General features: G+C 52.8%; 53 non-coding genes across 53 annotated transcripts; 27 read left to right on the top strand and 26 right to left on the bottom strand.

The window, feature by feature from the left end:
• Positions 1 to 185: 185 nt before the first annotated feature.
• Positions 186 to 277, top strand: Trnai-uau (transfer RNA isoleucine (anticodon UAU)). The gene is given in 2 exon segments: positions 186 to 223; positions 242 to 277. It is a non-coding gene; the product is annotated as a tRNA-Ile (tRNA).
• Positions 278 to 388: 111 nt separating this feature from the next.
• On the top strand, positions 389 to 460 carry Trnad-guc (transfer RNA aspartic acid (anticodon GUC)). The gene has a single exon. It is a non-coding gene; the product is annotated as a tRNA-Asp (tRNA).
• Positions 461 to 673: 213 nt separating this feature from the next.
• Trnam-cau (transfer RNA methionine (anticodon CAU)) lies at positions 674 to 745 on the bottom strand. The gene has a single exon. It is a non-coding gene; the product is annotated as a tRNA-Met (tRNA).
• A 283-nt stretch (positions 746 to 1,028) lies between these two features.
• On the bottom strand, positions 1,029 to 1,101 carry Trnar-acg (transfer RNA arginine (anticodon ACG)). The gene has a single exon. It is a non-coding gene; the product is annotated as a tRNA-Arg (tRNA).
• Positions 1,102 to 1,543: 442 nt separating this feature from the next.
• On the top strand, positions 1,544 to 1,635 carry Trnai-uau (transfer RNA isoleucine (anticodon UAU)). Its single transcript is given in 2 exon segments — positions 1,544 to 1,581; positions 1,600 to 1,635. It is a non-coding gene; the product is annotated as a tRNA-Ile (tRNA).
• Positions 1,636 to 1,746: 111 nt separating this feature from the next.
• Trnad-guc (transfer RNA aspartic acid (anticodon GUC)) lies at positions 1,747 to 1,818 on the top strand. The gene has a single exon. It is a non-coding gene; the product is annotated as a tRNA-Asp (tRNA).
• A 233-nt stretch (positions 1,819 to 2,051) lies between these two features.
• On the bottom strand, positions 2,052 to 2,123 carry Trnam-cau (transfer RNA methionine (anticodon CAU)). Its single transcript has one exon. It is a non-coding gene; the product is annotated as a tRNA-Met (tRNA).
• A 283-nt stretch (positions 2,124 to 2,406) lies between these two features.
• On the bottom strand, positions 2,407 to 2,479 carry Trnar-acg (transfer RNA arginine (anticodon ACG)). Its single transcript has one exon. It is a non-coding gene; the product is annotated as a tRNA-Arg (tRNA).
• Positions 2,480 to 2,921: 442 nt separating this feature from the next.
• On the top strand, positions 2,922 to 3,013 carry Trnai-uau (transfer RNA isoleucine (anticodon UAU)). Its single transcript is given in 2 exon segments — positions 2,922 to 2,959; positions 2,978 to 3,013. It is a non-coding gene; the product is annotated as a tRNA-Ile (tRNA).
• Positions 3,014 to 3,124: 111 nt separating this feature from the next.
• Trnad-guc (transfer RNA aspartic acid (anticodon GUC)) lies at positions 3,125 to 3,196 on the top strand. The gene has a single exon. It is a non-coding gene; the product is annotated as a tRNA-Asp (tRNA).
• Positions 3,197 to 3,409: 213 nt separating this feature from the next.
• Positions 3,410 to 3,481, bottom strand: Trnam-cau (transfer RNA methionine (anticodon CAU)). Its single transcript has one exon. It is a non-coding gene; the product is annotated as a tRNA-Met (tRNA).
• Positions 3,482 to 3,764: 283 nt separating this feature from the next.
• On the bottom strand, positions 3,765 to 3,837 carry Trnar-acg (transfer RNA arginine (anticodon ACG)). Its single transcript has one exon. It is a non-coding gene; the product is annotated as a tRNA-Arg (tRNA).
• Positions 3,838 to 4,279: 442 nt separating this feature from the next.
• Positions 4,280 to 4,371, top strand: Trnai-uau (transfer RNA isoleucine (anticodon UAU)). Its single transcript is given in 2 exon segments — positions 4,280 to 4,317; positions 4,336 to 4,371. It is a non-coding gene; the product is annotated as a tRNA-Ile (tRNA).
• Positions 4,372 to 4,482: 111 nt separating this feature from the next.
• On the top strand, positions 4,483 to 4,554 carry Trnad-guc (transfer RNA aspartic acid (anticodon GUC)). The gene has a single exon. It is a non-coding gene; the product is annotated as a tRNA-Asp (tRNA).
• A 233-nt stretch (positions 4,555 to 4,787) lies between these two features.
• Trnam-cau (transfer RNA methionine (anticodon CAU)) lies at positions 4,788 to 4,859 on the bottom strand. Its single transcript has one exon. It is a non-coding gene; the product is annotated as a tRNA-Met (tRNA).
• Positions 4,860 to 5,142: 283 nt separating this feature from the next.
• Trnar-acg (transfer RNA arginine (anticodon ACG)) lies at positions 5,143 to 5,215 on the bottom strand. The gene has a single exon. It is a non-coding gene; the product is annotated as a tRNA-Arg (tRNA).
• A 442-nt stretch (positions 5,216 to 5,657) lies between these two features.
• Positions 5,658 to 5,749, top strand: Trnai-uau (transfer RNA isoleucine (anticodon UAU)). The gene is given in 2 exon segments: positions 5,658 to 5,695; positions 5,714 to 5,749. It is a non-coding gene; the product is annotated as a tRNA-Ile (tRNA).
• Positions 5,750 to 5,860: 111 nt separating this feature from the next.
• Positions 5,861 to 5,932, top strand: Trnad-guc (transfer RNA aspartic acid (anticodon GUC)). The gene has a single exon. It is a non-coding gene; the product is annotated as a tRNA-Asp (tRNA).
• Positions 5,933 to 6,145: 213 nt separating this feature from the next.
• On the bottom strand, positions 6,146 to 6,217 carry Trnam-cau (transfer RNA methionine (anticodon CAU)). Its single transcript has one exon. It is a non-coding gene; the product is annotated as a tRNA-Met (tRNA).
• Positions 6,218 to 6,500: 283 nt separating this feature from the next.
• Positions 6,501 to 6,573, bottom strand: Trnar-acg (transfer RNA arginine (anticodon ACG)). Its single transcript has one exon. It is a non-coding gene; the product is annotated as a tRNA-Arg (tRNA).
• A 442-nt stretch (positions 6,574 to 7,015) lies between these two features.
• Trnai-uau (transfer RNA isoleucine (anticodon UAU)) lies at positions 7,016 to 7,107 on the top strand. Its single transcript is given in 2 exon segments — positions 7,016 to 7,053; positions 7,072 to 7,107. It is a non-coding gene; the product is annotated as a tRNA-Ile (tRNA).
• A 111-nt stretch (positions 7,108 to 7,218) lies between these two features.
• Positions 7,219 to 7,290, top strand: Trnad-guc (transfer RNA aspartic acid (anticodon GUC)). Its single transcript has one exon. It is a non-coding gene; the product is annotated as a tRNA-Asp (tRNA).
• A 233-nt stretch (positions 7,291 to 7,523) lies between these two features.
• Trnam-cau (transfer RNA methionine (anticodon CAU)) lies at positions 7,524 to 7,595 on the bottom strand. The gene has a single exon. It is a non-coding gene; the product is annotated as a tRNA-Met (tRNA).
• Positions 7,596 to 7,878: 283 nt separating this feature from the next.
• Trnar-acg (transfer RNA arginine (anticodon ACG)) lies at positions 7,879 to 7,951 on the bottom strand. Its single transcript has one exon. It is a non-coding gene; the product is annotated as a tRNA-Arg (tRNA).
• Positions 7,952 to 8,393: 442 nt separating this feature from the next.
• On the top strand, positions 8,394 to 8,485 carry Trnai-uau (transfer RNA isoleucine (anticodon UAU)). The gene is given in 2 exon segments: positions 8,394 to 8,431; positions 8,450 to 8,485. It is a non-coding gene; the product is annotated as a tRNA-Ile (tRNA).
• Positions 8,486 to 8,596: 111 nt separating this feature from the next.
• Positions 8,597 to 8,668, top strand: Trnad-guc (transfer RNA aspartic acid (anticodon GUC)). Its single transcript has one exon. It is a non-coding gene; the product is annotated as a tRNA-Asp (tRNA).
• Positions 8,669 to 8,881: 213 nt separating this feature from the next.
• Positions 8,882 to 8,953, bottom strand: Trnam-cau (transfer RNA methionine (anticodon CAU)). Its single transcript has one exon. It is a non-coding gene; the product is annotated as a tRNA-Met (tRNA).
• A 283-nt stretch (positions 8,954 to 9,236) lies between these two features.
• Trnar-acg (transfer RNA arginine (anticodon ACG)) lies at positions 9,237 to 9,309 on the bottom strand. Its single transcript has one exon. It is a non-coding gene; the product is annotated as a tRNA-Arg (tRNA).
• Positions 9,310 to 9,751: 442 nt separating this feature from the next.
• Positions 9,752 to 9,843, top strand: Trnai-uau (transfer RNA isoleucine (anticodon UAU)). Its single transcript is given in 2 exon segments — positions 9,752 to 9,789; positions 9,808 to 9,843. It is a non-coding gene; the product is annotated as a tRNA-Ile (tRNA).
• Positions 9,844 to 9,954: 111 nt separating this feature from the next.
• On the top strand, positions 9,955 to 10,026 carry Trnad-guc (transfer RNA aspartic acid (anticodon GUC)). Its single transcript has one exon. It is a non-coding gene; the product is annotated as a tRNA-Asp (tRNA).
• A 213-nt stretch (positions 10,027 to 10,239) lies between these two features.
• On the bottom strand, positions 10,240 to 10,311 carry Trnam-cau (transfer RNA methionine (anticodon CAU)). Its single transcript has one exon. It is a non-coding gene; the product is annotated as a tRNA-Met (tRNA).
• Positions 10,312 to 10,594: 283 nt separating this feature from the next.
• Positions 10,595 to 10,667, bottom strand: Trnar-acg (transfer RNA arginine (anticodon ACG)). Its single transcript has one exon. It is a non-coding gene; the product is annotated as a tRNA-Arg (tRNA).
• A 442-nt stretch (positions 10,668 to 11,109) lies between these two features.
• On the top strand, positions 11,110 to 11,201 carry Trnai-uau (transfer RNA isoleucine (anticodon UAU)). Its single transcript is given in 2 exon segments — positions 11,110 to 11,147; positions 11,166 to 11,201. It is a non-coding gene; the product is annotated as a tRNA-Ile (tRNA).
• A 111-nt stretch (positions 11,202 to 11,312) lies between these two features.
• Trnad-guc (transfer RNA aspartic acid (anticodon GUC)) lies at positions 11,313 to 11,384 on the top strand. Its single transcript has one exon. It is a non-coding gene; the product is annotated as a tRNA-Asp (tRNA).
• A 213-nt stretch (positions 11,385 to 11,597) lies between these two features.
• Positions 11,598 to 11,669, bottom strand: Trnam-cau (transfer RNA methionine (anticodon CAU)). Its single transcript has one exon. It is a non-coding gene; the product is annotated as a tRNA-Met (tRNA).
• Positions 11,670 to 11,952: 283 nt separating this feature from the next.
• Positions 11,953 to 12,025, bottom strand: Trnar-acg (transfer RNA arginine (anticodon ACG)). The gene has a single exon. It is a non-coding gene; the product is annotated as a tRNA-Arg (tRNA).
• A 442-nt stretch (positions 12,026 to 12,467) lies between these two features.
• On the top strand, positions 12,468 to 12,559 carry Trnai-uau (transfer RNA isoleucine (anticodon UAU)). The gene is given in 2 exon segments: positions 12,468 to 12,505; positions 12,524 to 12,559. It is a non-coding gene; the product is annotated as a tRNA-Ile (tRNA).
• A 111-nt stretch (positions 12,560 to 12,670) lies between these two features.
• Positions 12,671 to 12,742, top strand: Trnad-guc (transfer RNA aspartic acid (anticodon GUC)). Its single transcript has one exon. It is a non-coding gene; the product is annotated as a tRNA-Asp (tRNA).
• A 213-nt stretch (positions 12,743 to 12,955) lies between these two features.
• Trnam-cau (transfer RNA methionine (anticodon CAU)) lies at positions 12,956 to 13,027 on the bottom strand. Its single transcript has one exon. It is a non-coding gene; the product is annotated as a tRNA-Met (tRNA).
• A 283-nt stretch (positions 13,028 to 13,310) lies between these two features.
• Positions 13,311 to 13,383, bottom strand: Trnar-acg (transfer RNA arginine (anticodon ACG)). The gene has a single exon. It is a non-coding gene; the product is annotated as a tRNA-Arg (tRNA).
• Positions 13,384 to 13,825: 442 nt separating this feature from the next.
• Positions 13,826 to 13,917, top strand: Trnai-uau (transfer RNA isoleucine (anticodon UAU)). Its single transcript is given in 2 exon segments — positions 13,826 to 13,863; positions 13,882 to 13,917. It is a non-coding gene; the product is annotated as a tRNA-Ile (tRNA).
• Positions 13,918 to 14,028: 111 nt separating this feature from the next.
• On the top strand, positions 14,029 to 14,100 carry Trnad-guc (transfer RNA aspartic acid (anticodon GUC)). The gene has a single exon. It is a non-coding gene; the product is annotated as a tRNA-Asp (tRNA).
• Positions 14,101 to 14,313: 213 nt separating this feature from the next.
• Positions 14,314 to 14,385, bottom strand: Trnam-cau (transfer RNA methionine (anticodon CAU)). Its single transcript has one exon. It is a non-coding gene; the product is annotated as a tRNA-Met (tRNA).
• Positions 14,386 to 14,668: 283 nt separating this feature from the next.
• Trnar-acg (transfer RNA arginine (anticodon ACG)) lies at positions 14,669 to 14,741 on the bottom strand. Its single transcript has one exon. It is a non-coding gene; the product is annotated as a tRNA-Arg (tRNA).
• A 442-nt stretch (positions 14,742 to 15,183) lies between these two features.
• On the top strand, positions 15,184 to 15,275 carry Trnai-uau (transfer RNA isoleucine (anticodon UAU)). Its single transcript is given in 2 exon segments — positions 15,184 to 15,221; positions 15,240 to 15,275. It is a non-coding gene; the product is annotated as a tRNA-Ile (tRNA).
• A 111-nt stretch (positions 15,276 to 15,386) lies between these two features.
• On the top strand, positions 15,387 to 15,458 carry Trnad-guc (transfer RNA aspartic acid (anticodon GUC)). Its single transcript has one exon. It is a non-coding gene; the product is annotated as a tRNA-Asp (tRNA).
• Positions 15,459 to 15,671: 213 nt separating this feature from the next.
• Trnam-cau (transfer RNA methionine (anticodon CAU)) lies at positions 15,672 to 15,743 on the bottom strand. The gene has a single exon. It is a non-coding gene; the product is annotated as a tRNA-Met (tRNA).
• A 283-nt stretch (positions 15,744 to 16,026) lies between these two features.
• On the bottom strand, positions 16,027 to 16,099 carry Trnar-acg (transfer RNA arginine (anticodon ACG)). The gene has a single exon. It is a non-coding gene; the product is annotated as a tRNA-Arg (tRNA).
• A 442-nt stretch (positions 16,100 to 16,541) lies between these two features.
• Positions 16,542 to 16,633, top strand: Trnai-uau (transfer RNA isoleucine (anticodon UAU)). Its single transcript is given in 2 exon segments — positions 16,542 to 16,579; positions 16,598 to 16,633. It is a non-coding gene; the product is annotated as a tRNA-Ile (tRNA).
• Positions 16,634 to 16,744: 111 nt separating this feature from the next.
• Positions 16,745 to 16,816, top strand: Trnad-guc (transfer RNA aspartic acid (anticodon GUC)). The gene has a single exon. It is a non-coding gene; the product is annotated as a tRNA-Asp (tRNA).
• A 213-nt stretch (positions 16,817 to 17,029) lies between these two features.
• Trnam-cau (transfer RNA methionine (anticodon CAU)) lies at positions 17,030 to 17,101 on the bottom strand. Its single transcript has one exon. It is a non-coding gene; the product is annotated as a tRNA-Met (tRNA).
• Positions 17,102 to 17,384: 283 nt separating this feature from the next.
• Positions 17,385 to 17,457, bottom strand: Trnar-acg (transfer RNA arginine (anticodon ACG)). The gene has a single exon. It is a non-coding gene; the product is annotated as a tRNA-Arg (tRNA).
• Positions 17,458 to 17,899: 442 nt separating this feature from the next.
• Trnai-uau (transfer RNA isoleucine (anticodon UAU)) lies at positions 17,900 to 17,991 on the top strand. The gene is given in 2 exon segments: positions 17,900 to 17,937; positions 17,956 to 17,991. It is a non-coding gene; the product is annotated as a tRNA-Ile (tRNA).
• Positions 17,992 to 18,055: the final 64 nt, after the last annotated feature.

The raw sequence follows: 18,055 nt of genomic DNA, 5'->3' as shown, positions 1-18,055 counted from the left end.
TTTTCGGTGATGACAAGCGGTTGATATGCCTGTAAGTGTAGCATATGAAACAAGAATCGTATGAAGCATTCGTAGACAGGTGCTGAAGTGGCAGTATGGCCGTAGGTGATGATCGTATGATGGGTCTGTAGCCACAACAGCTTGGCAGCAAAGTGAATACCGCTAACTGAAACCATTCCGCTGTAGCCCCAGTGGCGCAATTGGTTAGCGCACGGTACTTATAAGGCAGTAGCCGTGAGCAATGCCGGGGTTGTGAGTTCGAGCCTCACCTGGGCCATACTTTTATTTCGTAGCAGCTGACTCTGGAAGCATCGGGACGCTAGATTTTAGATGTATCACGTACTTGAGAAGCAGAAATGTGCGTGCATTGTATAGACCGCCTGCGTGTTCCTCGGTAGTATAGTGGTTAGTATCCCCGCCTGTCACGCGGGAGACCGGGGTTCGATTCCCCGCCGGGGAGGTGCGATTTTTATATCGCGAGAAAGCATTACCCTTGTGATCAAGGAATGTAATTGCTAAAAAATCGTAAGAAGGTCTGCGTCTTAGGAAGTGTTTCTCGTATTCTTCACACGACGTCATCGTTTCACAACTCACAGGGTTTACTGACGACGCTGAATCAGCGCACCCCAAGCTTAATGATCGAGCTCGAAGCACCAACGAAAAAGAATAATTTTAGCAGAGCGTGGTTTCGATCCACGGACCTCTGGGTTATGGGCCCAGCACGCTTCCACTGCGCCACTCTGCTGCGTGCAGCAGTCCGTCCTTTTCGGTGCGTGGCATTGGACACTTGGAAAGCGTTGTGTGCATCGGTTTCACGCGCCTACCGTTTAATTAAGTGCGTATCATCTCTCAGCTTGACTTGTCTCGACTTTGCTCGACTGACGCTACGCTGACGCTTGCACGAAGCGATATTTACCACGATCGTCTCGAGATGCAGCTGCGAGATGCTCAGGATTAACATTGCACTCCACGAAGGTGGAGACATTCGAATGCATTGCCTAGCTACGCCCCCGCAACTAACAAAGTGCCGACCCTGCCAGGATTCGAACCTGGAATCTTCTGATCCGTAGTCAGACGCGTTATCCGTTGCGCCACAGGGCCACTGTTCGCGGTGTAAGCCACGGGGCGGGTGCACATCGCAAAGCAACGTGTTCTCCGTGGCTCGGCAATTGCGTGTCGTCCACTGACAACGGCGGCGCGGCCACTCTGGTCTTCCGCACTCTGCAGGGAGCTGCTAAGGAAGGCATCTCTCCTCCAGCTCCTCGGCCACGGTGCGCCTGCACAGCCTAGAGCTTGCCATACATCTGCCCCCGCTGTTGGACAGGTAGCAGAATGCAAGGCGCCCGTTTTTCTGCATTTTTTCGGTGATGACAAGCGGTTGATATGCCTGTAAGTGTAGCATATGAAACAAGAATCGTATGAAGCATTCGTAGACAGGTGCTGAAGTGGCAGTATGGCCGTAGGTGATGATCGTATGATGGGTCTGTAGCCACAACAGCTTGGCAGCAAAGTGAATACCGCTAACTGAAACCATTCCGCTGTAGCCCCAGTGGCGCAATTGGTTAGCGCACGGTACTTATAAGGCAGTAGCCGTTAGCAATGCCGGGGTTGTGAGTTCGAGCCTCACCTGGGGCATACTTTTATTTCGTAGCAGCTGACTCTGGAAGCATCGGGACGCTAGATTTTAGATGTATCACGTACTTGAGAAGCAGAAATGTGCGTGCATTGTATAGACCGCCTGCGTGTTCCTCGGTAGCATAGTGGTTAGTATCCCCGCCTGTCACGCGGGAGACCGGGGTTCGATTCCCCGCCGGGGAGGTGCGATTTTTATATCGCGAAAGTTGCACGTATGGCCCGAAAAAGCATTACCCTTGTGATCAAGGAATGTAATTGCTAAAAAATCGTAAGAAGGTCTGCGTCTTAGGAAGTGTTTCTCGTATTCTTCACACGGCGTCATCGTTTCACAACTCACAGGGTTTACTGACGACGCTGAATCAGCGCACCCCAAGCTTAATGATCGAGCTCGAAGCACCAACGAAAAAGAATAATTTTAGCAGAGCGTGGTTTCGATCCACGGACCTCTGGGTTATGGGCCCAGCACGCTTCCACTGCGCCACTCTGCTGCGTGCAGCAGTCCGTCCTTTTCGGTGCGTGGCATTGGACACTTGGAAAGCGTTGTGTGCATCGGTTTCACGCGCCTACCGTTTAATTAACTGCGTATCATCTCTCCGCTTGACTTGTCTCGACTTTGCTCGACTGACGCTACGCTGACGCTTGCACGAAGCGATATTTACCACGATCGTCTCGAGATGCAGCTGCGAGATGCTCAGGATTAACATTGCACTCCACGAAGGTGGAGACATTCGAATGCATTGCCTAGCTACGCCCCCGCAACTAACAAAATGCCGACCCTGCCAGGATTCGAACCTGGAATCTTCTGATCCGTAGTCAGACGCGTTATCCGTTGCGCCACAGGGCCACTGTTCGCGGTGTAAGCCACGGGGCGGGTGCACATCGCAAAGCAACGTGTTCTCCGTGGCTCGGCAATTGCGTGTCGTCCACTGACAACGGCGGCGCGGCCACTCTGGTCTTCCGCACTCTGCAGGGAGCTGCTAAGGAAGGCATCTCTCCTCCAGCTCCTCGGCCACGGTGCGCCTGCACAGCCTAGAGCTTGCCATACATCTGCCCCCGCTGTTAGACAGGTAGCAGAATGCAAGGCGCCCGTTTTTCTGCATTTTTTCGGTGATGACAAGCGGTTGATATGCCTGTAAGTGTAGCATATGAAACAAGAATCGTATGAAGCATTCGTAGACAGGTGCTGAAGTGGCAGTATGGCCGTAGGTGATGATCGTATGATGGGTCTGTAGCCACAACAGCTTGGCAGCAAAGTGAATACCGCTAACTGAAACCATTCCGCTGTAGCCCCAGTGGCGCAATTGGTTAGCGCACGGTACTTATAAGGCAGTAGCCGTGAGCAATGCCGGGGTTGTGAGTTCGAGCCTCACCTGGGCCATACTTTTATTTCGTAGCAGCTGACTCTGGAAGCATCGGGACGCTAGATTTTAGATGTATCACGTACTTGAGAAGCAGAAATGTGCGTGCATTGTATAGACCGCCTGCGTGTTCCTCGGTAGTATAGTGGTTAGTATCCCCGCCTGTCACGCGGGAGACCGGGGTTCGATTCCCCGCCGGGGAGGTGCGATTTTTATATCGCGAGAAAGCATTACCCTTGTGATCAAGGAATGTAATTGCTAAAAAATCGTAAGAAGGTCTGCGTCTTAGGAAGTGTTTCTCGTATTCTTCACACGACGTCATCGTTTCACAACTCACAGGGTTTACTGACGACGCTGAATCAGCGCACCCCAAGCTTAATGATCGAGCTCGAAGCACCAACGAAAAAGAATAATTTTAGCAGAGCGTGGTTTCGATCCACGGACCTCTGGGTTATGGGCCCAGCACGCTTCCACTGCGCCACTCTGCTGCGTGCAGCAGTCCGTCCTTTTCGGTGCGTGGCATTGGACACTTGGAAAGCGTTGTGTGCATCGGTTTCACGCGCCTACCGTTTAATTAAGTGCGTATCATCTCTCAGCTTGACTTGTCTCGACTTTGCTCGACTGACGCTACGCTGACGCTTGCACGAAGCGATATTTACCACGATCGTCTCGAGATGCAGCTGCGAGATGCTCAGGATTAACATTGCACTCCACGAAGGTGGAGACATTCGAATGCATTGCCTAGCTACGCCCCCGCAACTAACAAAGTGCCGACCCTGCCAGGATTCGAACCTGGAATCTTCTGATCCGTAGTCAGACGCGTTATCCGTTGCGCCACAGGGCCACTGTTCGCGGTGTAAGCCACGGGGCGGGTGCACATCGCAAAGCAACGTGTTCTCCGTGGCTCGGCAATTGCGTGTCGTCCACTGACAACGGCGGCGCGGCCACTCTGGTCTTCCGCACTCTGCAGGGAGCTGCTAAGGAAGGCATCTCTCCTCCAGCTCCTCGGCCACGGTGCGCCTGCACAGCCTAGAGCTTGCCATACATCTGCCCCCGCTGTTGGACAGGTAGCAGAATGCAAGGCGCCCGTTTTTCTGCATTTTTTCGGTGATGACAAGCGGTTGATATGCCTGTAAGTGTAGCATATGAAACAAGAATCGTATGAAGCATTCGTAGACAGGTGCTGAAGTGGCAGTATGGCCGTAGGTGATGATCGTATGATGGGTCTGTAGCCACAACAGCTTGGCAGCAAAGTGAATACCGCTAACTGAAACCATTCCGCTGTAGCCCCAGTGGCGCAATTGGTTAGCGCACGGTACTTATAAGGCAGTAGCCGTTAGCAATGCCGGGGTTGTGAGTTCGAGCCTCACCTGGGGCATACTTTTATTTCGTAGCAGCTGACTCTGGAAGCATCGGGACGCTAGATTTTAGATGTATCACGTACTTGAGAAGCAGAAATGTGCGTGCATTGTATAGACCGCCTGCGTGTTCCTCGGTAGCATAGTGGTTAGTATCCCCGCCTGTCACGCGGGAGACCGGGGTTCGATTCCCCGCCGGGGAGGTGCGATTTTTATATCGCGAAAGTTGCACGTATGGCCCGAAAAAGCATTACCCTTGTGATCAAGGAATGTAATTGCTAAAAAATCGTAAGAAGGTCTGCGTCTTAGGAAGTGTTTCTCGTATTCTTCACACGACGTCATCGTTTCACAACTCACAGGGTTTACTGACGACGCTGAATCAGCGCACCCCAAGCTTAATGATCGAGCTCGAAGCACCAACGAAAAAGAATAATTTTAGCAGAGCGTGGTTTCGATCCACGGACCTCTGGGTTATGGGCCCAGCACGCTTCCACTGCGCCACTCTGCTGCGTGCAGCAGTCCGTCCTTTTCGGTGCGTGGCATTGGACACTTGGAAAGCGTTGTGTGCATCGGTTTCACGCGCCTACCGTTTAATTAACTGCGTATCATCTCTCCGCTTGACTTGTCTCGACTTTGCTCGACTGACGCTACGCTGACGCTTGCACGAAGCGATATTTACCACGATCGTCTCGAGATGCAGCTGCGAGATGCTCAGGATTAACATTGCACTCCACGAAGGTGGAGACATTCGAATGCATTGCCTAGCTACGCCCCCGCAACTAACAAAATGCCGACCCTGCCAGGATTCGAACCTGGAATCTTCTGATCCGTAGTCAGACGCGTTATCCGTTGCGCCACAGGGCCACTGTTCGCGGTGTAAGCCACGGGGCGGGTGCACATCGCAAAGCAACGTGTTCTCCGTGGCTCGGCAATTGCGTGTCGTCCACTGACAACGGCGGCGCGGCCACTCTGGTCTTCCGCACTCTGTAGGGAGCTGCTAAGGAAGGCATCTCTCCTCCAGCTCCTCGGCCACGGTGCGCCTGCACAGCCTAGAGCTTGCCATACATCTGCCCCCGCTGTTGGACAGGTAGCAGAATGCAAGGCGCCCGTTTTTCTGCATTTTTTCGGTGATGACAAGCGGTTGATATGCCTGTAAGTGTAGCATATGAAACAAGAATCGTATGAAGCATTCGTAGACAGGTGCTGAAGTGGCAGTATGGCCGTAGGTGATGATCGTATGATGGGTCTGTAGCCACAACAGCTTGGCAGCAAAGTGAATACCGCTAACTGAAACCATTCCGCTGTAGCCCCAGTGGCGCAATTGGTTAGCGCACGGTACTTATAAGGCAGTAGCCGTGAGCAATGCCGGGGTTGTGAGTTCGAGCCTCACCTGGGGCATACTTTTATTTCGTAGCAGCTGACTCTGGAAGCATCGAGACGCTAGATTTTAGATGTATCACGTACTTGAGAAGCAGAAATGTGCGTGCATTGTATAGACCGCCTGCGTGTTCCTCGGTAGTATAGTGGTTAGTATCCCCGCCTGTCACGCGGGAGACCGGGGTTCGATTCCCCGCCGGGGAGGTGCGATTTTTATATCGCGGGAAAGCATTACCCTTGTGATCAAGGAATGTAATTGCTAAAAAATCGTAAGAAGGTCTGCGTCTTAGGAAGTGTTTCTCGTATTCTTCACACGACGTCATCGTTTCACAACTCACAGGGTTTACTGACGTCGCTGAATCAGCGCACCCCAAGCTTAATGATCGAGCTCGAAGCACCAACGAAAAAGAATAATTTTAGCAGAGCGTGGTTTCGATCCACGGACCTCTGGGTTATGGGCCCAGCACGCTTCCACTGCGCCACTCTGCTGCGTGCAGCAGTCCGTCCTTTTCGGTGCGTGGCATTGGACACTTGGAAAGCGTTGTGTGCATCGGTTTCACGCACCTACCGTTTAATTAACTGCGTATCATCTCTCAGCTTGACTTGTCTCGACTTTGCTCGACTGACGCTACGCTGACGCTTGCACGAAGCGATATTTACCACGATCGTCTCGAGATGCAGCTGCGAGATGCTCAGGATTAACATTGCACTCCACGAAGGTGGAGACATTCGAATGCATTGCCTAGCTACGCCCCCGCAACTAACAAAGTGCCGACCCTGCCAGGATTCGAACCTGGAATCTTCTGATCCGTAGTCAGACGCGTTATCCGTTGCGCCACAGGGCCACTGTTCGCGGTGTAAGCCACGGGGCGGGTGCACATCGCAAAGCAACGTGTTCTCCGTGGCTCGGCAATTGCGTGTCGTCCACTGACAACGGCGGCGCGGCCACTCTGGTCTTCCGCACTCTGCAGGGAGCTGCTAAGGAAGGCATCTCTCCTCCAGCTCCTCGGCCACGGTGCGCCTGCACAGCCTAGAGCTTGCCATACATCTGCCCCCGCTGTTGGACAGGTAGCAGAATGCAAGGCGCCCGTTTTTCTGCATTTTTTCGGTGATGACAAGCGGTTGATATGCCTGTAAGTGTAGCATATGAAACAAGAATCGTATGAAGCATTCGTAGACAGGTGCTGAAGTGGCAGTATGGCCGTAGGTGATGATCGTATGATGGGTCTGTAGCCACAACAGCTTGGCAGCAAAGTGAATACCGCTAACTGAAACCATTCCGCTGTAGCCCCAGTGGCGCAATTGGTTAGCGCACGGTACTTATAAGGCAGTAGCCGTGAGCAATGCCGGGGTTGTGAGTTCGAGCCTCACCTGGGGCATACTTTTATTTCGTAGCAGCTGACTCTGGAAGCATCGGGACGCTAGATTTTAGATGTATCACGTACTTGAGAAGCAGAAATGTGCGTGCATTGTATAGACCGCCTGCGTGTTCCTCGGTAGCATAGTGGTTAGTATCCCCGCCTGTCACGCGGGAGACCGGGGTTCGATTCCCCGCCGGGGAGGTGCGATTTTTATATCGCGAAAGTTGCACGTATGGCCCGAAAAAGCATTACCCTTGTGATCAAGGAATGTAATTGCTAAAAAATCGTAAGAAGGTCTGCGTCTTAGGAAGTGTTTCTCGTATTCTTCACACGACGTCATCGTTTCACAACTCACAGGGTTTACTGACGTCGCTGAATCAGCGCACCCCAAGCTTAATGATCGAGCTCGAAGCACCAACGAAAAAGAATAATTTTAGCAGAGCGTGGTTTCGATCCACGGACCTCTGGGTTATGGGCCCAGCACGCTTCCACTGCGCCACTCTGCTGCGTGCAGCAGTCCGTCCTTTTCGGTGCGTGGCATTGGACACTTGGAAAGCGTTGTGTGCATCGGTTTCACGCACCTACCGTTTAATTAACTGCGTATCATCTCTCAGCTTGACTTGTCTCGACTTTGCTCGACTGACGCTACGCTGACGCTTGCACGAAGCGATATTTACCACGATCGTCTCGAGATGCAGCTGCGAGATGCTCAGGATTAACATTGCACTCCACGAAGGTGGAGACATTCGAATGCATTGCCTAGCTACGCCCCCGCAACTAACAAAGTGCCGACCCTGCCAGGATTCGAACCTGGAATCTTCTGATCCGTAGTCAGACGCGTTATCCGTTGCGCCACAGGGCCACTGTTCGCGGTGTAAGCCACGGGGCGGGTGCACATCGCAAAGCAACGTGTTCTCCGTGGCTCGGCAATTGCGTGTCGTCCACTGACAACGGCGGCGCGGCCACTCTGGTCTTCCGCACTCTGCAGGGAGCTGCTAAGGAAGGCATCTCTCCTCCAGCTCCTCGGCCACGGTGCGCCTGCACAGCCTAGAGCTTGCCATACATCTGCCCCCGCTGTTGGACAGGTAGCAGAATGCAAGGCGCCCGTTTTTCTGCATTTTTTCGGTGATGACAAGCGGTTGATATGCCTGTAAGTGTAGCATATGAAACAAGAATCGTATGAAGCATTCGTAGACAGGTGCTGAAGTGGCAGTATGGCCGTAGGTGATGATCGTATGATGGGTCTGTAGCCACAACAGCTTGGCAGCAAAGTGAATACCGCTAACTGAAACCATTCCGCTGTAGCCCCAGTGGCGCAATTGGTTAGCGCACGGTACTTATAAGGCAGTAGCCGTGAGCAATGCCGGGGTTGTGAGTTCGAGCCTCACCTGGGGCATACTTTTATTTCGTAGCAGCTGACTCTGGAAGCATCGGGACGCTAGATTTTAGATGTATCACGTACTTGAGAAGCAGAAATGTGCGTGCATTGTATAGACCGCCTGCGTGTTCCTCGGTAGCATAGTGGTTAGTATCCCCGCCTGTCACGCGGGAGACCGGGGTTCGATTCCCCGCCGGGGAGGTGCGATTTTTATATCGCGAGAAAGCATTACCCTTGTGATCAAGGAATGTAATTGCTAAAAAATCGTAAGAAGGTCTGCGTCTTAGGAAGTGTTTCTCGTATTCTTCACACGACGTCATCGTTTCACAACTCACAGGGTTTACTGACGACGCTGAATCAGCGCACCCCAAGCTTAATGATCGAGCTCGAAGCACCAACGAAAAAGAATAATTTTAGCAGAGCGTGGTTTCGATCCACGGACCTCTGGGTTATGGGCCCAGCACGCTTCCACTGCGCCACTCTGCTGCGTGCAGCAGTCCGTCCTTTTCGGTGCGTGGCATTGGACACTTGGAAAGCGTTGTGTGCATCGGTTTCACGCGCCTACCGTTTAATTAACTGCGTATCATCTCTCAGCTTGACTTGTCTCGACTTTGCTCGACTGACGCTACGCTGACGCTTGCACGAAGCGATATTTACCACGATCGTCTCGAGATGCAGCTGCGAGATGCTCAGGATTAACATTGCACTCCACGAAGGTGGAGACATTCGAATGCATTGCCTAGCTACGCCCCCGCAACTAACAAAATGCCGACCCTGCCAGGATTCGAACCTGGAATCTTCTGATCCGTAGTCAGACGCGTTATCCGTTGCGCCACAGGGCCACTGTTCGCGGTGCAAGCCACGGGGCGGGTGCACATCGCAAAGCAACGTGTTCTCCGTGGCTCGGCAATTGCGTGTCGTCCACTGACAACGGCGGCGCGGCCACTCTGGTCTTCCGCACTCTGCAGGGAGCTGCTAAGGAAGGCATCTCTCCTCCAGCTCCTCGGCCACGGTGCGCCTGCACAGCCTAGAGCTTGCCATACATCTGCCCCCGCTGTTGGACAGGTAGCAGAATGCAAGGCGCCCGTTTTTCTGCATTTTTTCGGTGATGACAAGCGGTTGATATGCCTGTAAGTGTAGCATATGAAACAAGAATCGTATGAAGCATTCGTAGACAGGTGCTGAAGTGGCAGTATGGCCGTAGGTGATGATCGTATGATGGGTCTGTAGCCACAACAGCTTGGCAGCAAAGTGAATACCGCTAACTGAAACCATTCCGCTGTAGCCCCAGTGGCGCAATTGGTTAGCGCACGGTACTTATAAGGCAGTAGCCGTGAGCAATGCCGGGGTTGTGAGTTCGAACCTCACCTGGGGCATACTTTTATTTCGTAGCAGCTGACTCTGGAAGCATCGGGACGCTAGATTTTAGATGTATCACGTACTTGAGAAGCAGAAATGTGCGTGCATTGTATAGACCGCCTGCGTGTTCCTCGGTAGTATAGTGGTTAGTATCCCCGCCTGTCACGCGGGAGACCGGGGTTCGATTCCCCGCCGGGGAGGTGCGATTTTTATATCGCGAGAAAGCATTACCCTTGTGATCAAGGAATGTAATTGCTAAAAAATCGTAAGAAGGTCTGCGTCTTAGGAAGTGTTTCTCGTATTCTTCACACGACGTCATCGTTTCACAACTCACAGGGTTTACTGACGACGCTGAATCAGCGCACCCCAAGCTTAATGATCGAGCTCGAAGCACCAACGAAAAAGAATAATTTTAGCAGAGCGTGGTTTCGATCCACGGACCTCTGGGTTATGGGCCCAGCACGCTTCCACTGCGCCACTCTGCTGCGTGCAGCAGTCCGTCCTTTTCGGTGCGTGGCATTGGACACTTGGAAAGCGTTGTGTGGATCGGTTTCACGCGCCTACCGTTTAATTAACTGCGTATCATCTCTCAGCTTGACTTGTCTCGACTTTGCCCGACTGACGCTACGCTGACGCTTGCACGAAGCGATATTTACCACGATCGTCTCGAGATGCAGCTGCGAGATGCTCAGGATTAACATTGCACTCCACGAAGGTGGAGACATTCGAATGCATTGCCTAGCTACGCCCCCGCAACTAACAAAATGCCGACCCTGCCAGGATTCGAACCTGGAATCTTCTGATCCGTAGTCAGACGCGTTATCCGTTGCGCCACAGGGCCACTGTTCGCGGTGCAAGCCACGGGGCGGGTGCACATCGCAAAGCAACGTGTTCTCCGTGGCTCGGCAATTGCGTGTCGTCCACTGACAACGGCGGCGCGGCCACTCTGGTCTTCCGCACTCTGCAGGGAGCTGCTAAGGAAGGCATCTCTCCTCCAGCTCCTCGGCCACGGTGCGCCTGCACAGCCTAGAGCTTGCCATACATCTGCCCCCGCTGTTGGACAGGTAGCAGAATGCAAGGCGCCCGTTTTTCTGCATTTTTTCGGTGATGACAAGCGGTTGATATGCCTGTAAGTGTAGCATATGAAACAAGAATCGTATGAAGCATTCGTAGACAGGTGCTGAAGTGGCAGTATGGCCGTAGGTGATGATCGTATGATGGGTCTGTAGCCACAACAGCTTGGCAGCAAAGTGAATACCGCTAACTGAAACCATTCCGCTGTAGCCCCAGTGGCGCAATTGGTTAGCGCACGGTACTTATAAGGCAGTAGCCGTGAGCAATGCCGGGGTTGTGAGTTCGAGCCTCACCTGGGGCATACTTTTATTTCGTAGCAGCTGACTCTGGAAGCATCGGGACGCTAGATTTTAGATGTATCACGTACTTGAGAAGCAGAAATGTGCGTGCATTGTATAGACCGCCTGCGTGTTCCTCGGTAGTATAGTGGTTAGTATCCCCGCCTGTCATGCGGGAGACCGGGGTTCGATTCCCCGCCGGGGAGGTGCGATTTTTATATCGCGAGAAAGCATTACCCTTGTGATCAAGGAATGTAATTGCTAAAAAATCGTAAGAAGGTCTGCGTCTTAGGAAGTGTTTCTCGTATTCTTCACACGACGTCATCGTTTCACAACTCACAGGGTTTACTGACGACGCTGAATCAGCGCACCCCAAGCTTAATGATCGAGCTCGAAGCACCAACGAAAAAGAATAATTTTAGCAGAGCGTGGTTTCGATCCACGGACCTCTGGGTTATGGGCCCAGCACGCTTCCACTGCGCCACTCTGCTGCGTGCAGCAGTCCGTCCTTTTCGGTGCGTGGCATTGGACACTTGGAAAGCGTTGTGTGCATCGGTTTCACGCGCCTACCGTTTAATTAACTGCGTATCATCTCTCAGCTTGACTTGTCTCGACTTTGCTCGACTGACGCTACGCTGACGCTTGCACGAAGCGATATTTACCACGATCGTCTCGAGATGCAGCTGCGAGATGCTCAGGATTAACATTGCACTCCACGAAGGTGGAGACATTCGAATGCATTGCCTAGCTACGCCCCCGCAACTAACAAAATGATGACCCTGCCAGGATTCGAACCTGGAATCTTCTGATCCGTAGTCAGACGCGTTATCCGTTGCGCCACAGGGCCACTGTTCGCGGTGCAAGCCACGGGGCGGGTGCACATCGCAAAGCAACGTGTTCTCCGTGGCTCGGCAATTGCGTGTCGTCCACTGACAACGGCGGCGCGGCCACTCTGGTCTTCCGCACTCTGCAGGGAGCTGCTAAGGAAGGCATCTCTCCTCCAGCTCCTCGGCCACGGTGCGCCTGCACAGCCTAGAGCTTGCCATACATCTGCCCCCGCTGTTGGACAGGTAGCAGAATGCAAGGCGCCCGTTTTTCTGCATTTTTTCGGTGATGACAAGCGGTTGATATGCCTGTAAGTGTAGCATATGAAACAAGAATCGTATGAAGCATTCGTAGACAGGTGCTGAAGTGGCAGTATGGCCGTAGGTGATGATCGTATGATGGGTCTGTAGCCACAACAGCTTGGCAGCAAAGTGAATACCGCTAACTGAAACCATTCCGCTGTAGCCCCAGTGGCGCAATTGGTTAGCGCACGGTACTTATAAGGCAGTAGCCGTGAGCAATGCCGGGGTTGTGAGTTCGAGCCTCACCTGGGGCATACTTTTATTTCGTAGCAGCTGACTCTGGAAGCATCGGGACGCTAGATTTTAGATGTATCACGTACTTGAGAAGCAGAAATGTGCGTGCATTGTATAGACCGCCTGCGTGTTCCTCGGTAGTATAGTGGTTAGTATCCCCGCCTGTCACGCGGGAGACCGGGGTTCGATTCCCCGCCGGGGAGGTGCGATTTTTATATCGCGAGAAAGCATTACCCTTGTGATCAAGGAATGTAATTGCTAAAAAATCGTAAGAAGGTCTGCGTCTTAGGAAGTGTTTCTCGTATTCTTCACACGACGTCATCGTTTCACAACTCACAGGGTTTACTGACGACGCTGAATCAGCGCACCCCAAGCTTAATGATCGAGCTCGAAGCACCAACGAAAAAGAATAATTTTAGCAGAGCGTGGTTTCGATCCACGGACCTCTGGGTTATGGGCCCAGCACGCTTCCACTGCGCCACTCTGCTGCGTGCAGCAGTCCGTCCTTTTCGGTGCGTGGCATTGGACACTTGGAAAGCGTTGTGTGCATCGGTTTCACGCGCCTACCGTTTAATTAACTGCGTATCATCTCTCAGCTTGACTTGTCTCGACTTTGCTCGACTGACGCTACGCTGACGCTTGCACGAAGCGATATTTACCACGATCGTCTCGAGATGCAGCTGCGAGATGCTCAGGATTAACATTGCACTCCACGAAGGTGGAGACATTCGAATGCATTGCCTAGCTACGCCCCCGCAACTAACAAAATGATGACCCTGCCAGGATTCGAACCTGGAATCTTCTGATCCGTAGTCAGACGCGTTATCCGTTGCGCCACAGGGCCACTGTTCGCGGTGCAAGCCACGGGGCGGGTGCACATCGCAAAGCAACGTGTTCTCCGTGGCTCGGCAATTGCGTGTCGTCCACTGACAACGGCGGCGCGGCCACTCTGGTCTTCCGCACTCTGCAGGGAGCTGCTAAGGAAGGCATCTCTCCTCCAGCTCCTCGGCCACGGTGCGCCTGCACAGCCTAGAGCTTGCCATACATCTGCCCCCGCTGTTGGACAGGTAGCAGAATGCAAGGCGCCCGTTTTTCTGCATTTTTTCGGTGATGACAAGCGGTTGATATGCCTGTAAGTGTAGCATATGAAACAAGAATCGTATGAAGCATTCGTAGACAGGTGCTGAAGTGGCAGTATGGCCGTAGGTGATGATCGTATGATGGGTCTGTAGCCACAACAGCTTGGCAGCAAAGTGAATACCGCTAACTGAAACCATTCCGCTGTAGCCCCAGTGGCGCAATTGGTTAGCGCACGGTACTTATAAGGCAGTAGCCGTGAGCAATGCCGGGGTTGTGAGTTCGAGCCTCACCTGGGGCATACTTTTATTTCGTAGCAGCTGACTCTGGAAGCATCGGGACGCTAGATTTTAGATGTATCACGTACTTGAGAAGCAGAAATGTGCGTGCATTGTATAGACCGCCTGCGTGTTCCTCGGTAGTATAGTGGTTAGTATCCCCGCCTGTCACGCGGGAGACCGGGGTTCGATTCCCCGCCGGGGAGGTGCGATTTTTATATCGCGAGAAAGCATTACCCTTGTGATCAAGGAATGTAATTGCTAAAAAATCGTAAGAAGGTCTGCGTCTTAGGAAGTGTTTCTCGTATTCTTCACACGACGTCATCGTTTCACAACTCACAGGGTTTACTGACGACGCTGAATCAGCGCACCCCAAGCTTAATGATCGAGCTCGAAGCACCAACGAAAAAGAATAATTTTAGCAGAGCGTGGTTTCGATCCACGGACCTCTGGGTTATGGGCCCAGCACGCTTCCACTGCGCCACTCTGCTGCGTGCAGCAGTCCGTCCTTTTCGGTGCGTGGCATTGGACACTTGGAAAGCGTTGTGTGCATCGGTTTCACGCGCCTACCGTTTAATTAACTGCGTATCATCTCTCAGCTTGACTTGTCTCGACTTTGCTCGACTGACGCTACGCTGACGCTTGCACGAAGCGATATTTACCACGATCGTCTCGAGATGCAGCTGCGAGATATTCAGGATTAACATTGCACTCCACGAAGGTGGAGACATTCGAATGCATTGCCTAGCTACGCCCCCGCAACTAACAAAATGCCGACCCTGCCAGGATTCGAACCTGGAATCTTCTGATCCGTAGTCAGACGCGTTATCCGTTGCGCCACAGGGCCACTGCTCGCGGTGTAAGCCACGGGGCGGGTGCACATCGCAAAGCAACATGTTCTCCGTGGCTCGGCAATTGCGTGTCGTCCACTGACAACGGCGGCGCGGCCACTCTGGTCTTCCGCACTCTGCAGGGAGCTGCTAAGGAAGGCATCTCTCCTCCAGCTCCTCGGCCACGGTGCGCCTGCACAGCCTAGAGCTTGCCATACATCTGCCCCCGCTGTTGGACAGGTAGCAGAATGCAAGGCGCCCGTTTTTCTGCATTTTTTCGGTGATGACAAGCGGTTGATATGCCTGTAAGTGTAGCATATGAAACAAGAATCGTATGAAGCATTCGTAGACAGGTGCTGAAGTGGCAGTATGGCCGTAGGTGATGATCGTATGATGGGTCTGTAGCCACAACAGCTTGGCAGCAAAGTGAATACCGCTAACTGAAACCATTCCGCTGTAGCCCCAGTGGCGCAATTGGTTAGCGCACGGTACTTATAAGGCAGTAGCCGTGAGCAATGCCGGGGTTGTGAGTTCGAGCCTCACCTGGGGCATACTTTTATTTCGTAGCAGCTGACTCTGGAAGCATCGGGACGCTAGATTTTAGATGTATCACGTACTTGAGAAGCAGAAATGTGCGTGCATTGTATAGACCGCCTGCGTGTTCCTCGGTAGTATAGTGGTTAGTATCCCCGCCTGTCACGCGGGAGACCGGGGTTCGATTCCCCGCCGGGGAGGTGCGATTTTTATATCGCGAGAAAGCATTACCCTTGTGATCAAGGAATGTAATTGCTAAAAAATCGTAAGAAGGTCTGCGTCTTAGGAAGTGTTTCTCGTATTCTTCACACGACGTCATCGTTTCACAACTCACAGGGTTTACTGACGACGCTGAATCAGCGCACCCCAAGCTTAATGATCGAGCTCGAAGCACCAACGAAAAAGAATAATTTTAGCAGAGCGTGGTTTCGATCCACGGACCTCTGGGTTATGGGCCCAGCACGCTTCCACTGCGCCACTCTGCTGCGTGCAGCAGTCCGTCCTTTTCGGTGCGTGGCATTGGACACTTGGAAAGCGTTGTGTGCATCGGTTTCACGCGCCTACCGTTTAATTAACTGCGTATCATCTCTCAGCTTGACTTGTCTCGACTTTGCCCGACTGACGCTACGCTGACGCTTGCACGAAGCGATATTTACCACGATCGTCTCGAGATGCAGCTGCGAGATGCTCAGGATTAACATTGCACTCCACGAAGGTGGAGACATTCGAATGCATTGCCTAGCTACGCCCCCGCAACTAACAAAATGCCGACCCTGCCAGGATTCGAACCTGGAATCTTCTGATCCGTAGTCAGACGCGTTATCCGTTGCGCCACAGGGCCACTGTTCGCGGTGCAAGCCACGGGGCGGGTGCACATCGCAAAGCAACGTGTTCTCCGTGGTTCGGCAATTGCGTGTCGTCCACTGACAACGGCGGCGCGGCCACTCTGGTCTTCCGCACTCTGCAGGGAGCTGCTAAGGAAGGCATCTCTCCTCCAGCTCCTCGGCCACGGTGCGCCTGCACAGCCTAGAGCTTGCCATACATCTGCCCCCGCTGTTGGACAGGTAGCAGAATGCAAGGCGCCCGTTTTTCTGCATTTTTTCGGTGATGACAAGCGGTTGATATGCCTGTAAGTGTAGCATATGAAACAAGAATCGTATGAAGCATTCGTAGACAGGTGCTGAAGTGGCAGTATGGCCGTAGGTGATGATCGTATGATGGGTCTGTAGCCACAACAGCTTGGCAGCAAAGTGAATACCGCTAACTGAAACCATTCCGCTGTAGCCCCAGTGGCGCAATTGGTTAGCGCACGGTACTTATAAGGCAGTAGCCGTGAGCAATGCCGGGGTTGTGAGTTCGAGCCTCACCTGGGGCATACTTTTATTTCGTAGCAGCTGACTCTGGAAGCATCGGGACGCTAGATTTTAGATGTATCACGTACTTGAGAAGCAGAAATGTGCGTGCATTGTATAGACCGCCTGCGTGTTCCTCGGTAGTATAGTGGTTAGTATCCCCGCCTGTCACGCGGGAGACCGAGGTTCGATTCCCCGCCGGGGAGGTGCGATTTTTATATCGCGAGAAAGCATTACCCTTGTGATCAAGGAATGTAATTGCTAAAAAATCGTAAGAAGGTCTGCGTCTTAGGAAGTGTTTCTCGTATTCTTCACACGACGTCATCGTTTCACAACTCACAGGGTTTACTGACGACGCTGAATCAGCGCACCCCAAGCTTAATGATCGAGCTCGAAGCACCAACGAAAAAGAATAATTTTAGCAGAGCGTGGTTTCGATCCACGGACCTCTGGGTTATGGGCCCAGCACGCTTCCACTGCGCCACTCTGCTGCGTGCAGCAGTCCGTCCTTTTCGGTGCGTGGCATTGGACACTTGGAAAGCGTTGTGTGCATCGGTTTCACGCGCCTACCGTTTAATTAACTGCGTATCATCTCTCAGCTTGACTTGTCTCGACTTTGCTCGACTGACGCTACGCTGACGCTTGCACGAAGCGATATTTACCACGATCGTCTCGAGATGCAGCTGCGAGATGCTCAGGATTAACATTGCACTCCACGAAGGTGGAGACATTCGAATGCATTGCCTAGCTACGCCCCCGCAACTAACAAAATGCCGACCCTGCCAGGATTCGAACCTGGAATCTTCTGATCCGTAGTCAGACGCGTTATTCGTTGCGCCACAGGGCCACTGTTCGCGGTGTAACCCACGGGGCGGGTGCACATCGCAAAGCAACGTGTTCTCCGTGGCTCGGCAATTGCGTGTCGTCCACTGACAACGGCGGCGCGGCCACTCTGGTCTTCCGCACTCTGCAGGGAGCTGCTAAGGAAGGCATCTCTCCTCCAGCTCCTCGGCCACGGTGCGCCTGCACAGCCTAGAGCTTGCCATACATCTGCTCCCGCTGTTGGACAGGTAGCAGAATGCAAGGCGCCCGTTTTTCTGCATTTTTTCGGTGATGACAAGCGGTTGATATGCCTGTAAGTGTAGCATATGAAACAAGAATCGTATGAAGCATTCGTAGACAGGTGCTGAAGTGGCAGTATGGCCGTAGGTGATGATCGTATGATGGGTCTGTAGCCACAACAGCTTGGCAGCAAAGTGAATACCGCTAACTGAAACCATTCCGCTGTAGCCCCAGTGGCGCAATTGGTTAGCGCACGGTACTTATAAGGCAGTAGCCGTGAGCAATGCCGGGGTTGTGAGTTCGAGCCTCACCTGGGGCATACTTTTATTTCGTAGCAGCTGACTCTGGAAGCATCGGGACGCTAGATTTTAGATGTATCACGT

This window comes from Schistocerca gregaria, chromosome 8 (assembly GCF_023897955.1).
Source record: "Schistocerca gregaria isolate iqSchGreg1 chromosome 8, iqSchGreg1.2, whole genome shotgun sequence".
Lineage (NCBI taxonomy): Eukaryota > Metazoa > Arthropoda > Insecta > Orthoptera > Acrididae > Schistocerca > Schistocerca gregaria.
Note: the sequence above shows the minus strand (reverse complement) of the source record. Positions and strands in the feature narration are given on the sequence as shown.